General features: G+C 41.4%; 1 protein-coding gene across 29 annotated transcripts in view; it reads left to right on the top strand.

The window, feature by feature from the left end:
• The window catches only part of LOC106028966 (uncharacterized), a 129,382-nt gene that overhangs the window by 95,000 nt on the left and 32,789 nt on the right, over window positions 1–1,593 (top strand). For all 29 annotated transcript variants that reach the window (XM_063255361.1, XM_063255366.1, XM_063255373.1 and 26 more), the window contains one exon: window positions 1,332–1,494. The gene's annotated coding sequence lies outside the window, so the exon portion shown is untranslated. The remainder of the gene's footprint in view (window positions 1–1,331; window positions 1,495–1,593) is intronic.

A 1,593-nucleotide genomic window follows, 5' to 3' on the forward strand; every position in this document is an offset into this window, starting at 1 on the left:
TCACTCAGTTCAGGGTTCAGGAAAGACTGTGCTGTACAAGGGTCTCTGATTCTCACTATTGCCCTGATTGAAACCAAACTCAGAGTCATATAAACAGACAACCATAAATCATTCTGAAACTGCCCACCCCACACAGCTACTCTTTAGCAATTTGCTTTCTGTTGCTGCCAAAGGAAGGGAAACGACAGTGTAGATTTTCAATCGTGATTTCAGGAGCGAGCACCTGCCTGTGTGCCGCGAGGTACTGGCAGTCTCTGCTCCCTGTCAGGGCTGCAGAAGTATTTATTTTTCCTTAATTGGCACCCCACTGACACCCTGTGGGACTACACCCCTGGCAAAGGCAATACATCCATATAGGACTACAGCACAACCATCATGGTCGGTGGTTTGTAATATTATAGTCAGGAATACCAACACTGGGATGAAAATTAAACCAACACCCAGGATAACGGGGTGTTCAGATGCGCCTTCTGTGTTATTACCGCTCACCATCTTTCTCAGTGCTTACCTTCGGTATTAACGCAACATTCGCAGAAGCTTAACCCGAATACACTTGGTCAAAGTGTTGCCTTTTCTGTTTTGGTCCTTCATTTCTCTGCCTCAAGAAGTCTTAGAATGACTGATATAATTGCTAGTAAATCATAAACACAAGTTCTGGACACTATAGAAAATAACATGCAGTTTTTCTGGATCAGCCAATATAATAAAATCCCCCCAAAGCCTTAATTTTATTAAAATGAAATTACCCAAGTAGGTCCTGTGTGTTGTAACTTTGGGTGTCAAAGCAAGAACTTTGCTTCCTTGTGTGTCGGAGGGCCACTTCATTGTCCTCATGCGTGGCTTCAGCATTTGCATTCACTGTCCCCTCATTCTATTTTTGTTTTTGTCATTGAAGTTCATGAAGACTTAATCATTAGCCCTCTAATTTTCTAGGGGAAAAAATGTTGATTTATTGAACTGGCTGCAGAGAAAGAAGAAGATCAATCTGACATTGAAGGGTAATAGTAGGGAACAAAACACATTCATAATTAGAAGAGAAAAGGACTTTCCTTGTTCCTTCCAGTTTATAATAAAAAGCCCCTCGCCAAAGTGTCTTAGAAAATAATGCATTCAGACTGAGTTGAATTACCGCCTAGCAGATTCTATTTATCTGTAGCTTAAAAAGCAGCTGCGTTTTGTGAAAAGCAATGAATGTGGCAGTCCTACTTAAAGGTGGAAGAAAAAGAACACCCCTTGTTTTGTAATAAGGGGATTTTCAATTTAAAAGAGAGAGTGAGCCTGTTGTGTGAAGTAGGGTTATTACATTCACTGTATTCTATCTCACCCACCAGGAGGCTAATAATGAAGGGGCCGGGGAAGGAGGCCAATGGTACAGGGGTTATCTCCCAACCTCAGATGCCGGATAAGTCAGGGGGTGCAGAACCGCTTCTGGATGACATTCAGAAACGCTGGAGTGATTATTTGGAAGAGAAAAGCCTACCTATTCTTCCCAAGGTAAACAGTTCATTTCATCTGCCAACAGCCTGTTTCAGTATAATCATGCATTTGTCTAAAGATATCTATAAAGTTTGCCTTTTGAAAAAATCATTTTAG

Source organism: Cavia porcellus, unplaced genomic scaffold (assembly GCF_034190915.1).
Source record: "Cavia porcellus strain 051 isolate PalLab524CR breed Dunkin Hartley unplaced genomic scaffold, mCavPor4.1 scaffold_8, whole genome shotgun sequence".
NCBI lineage: Eukaryota > Metazoa > Chordata > Mammalia > Rodentia > Caviidae > Cavia > Cavia porcellus.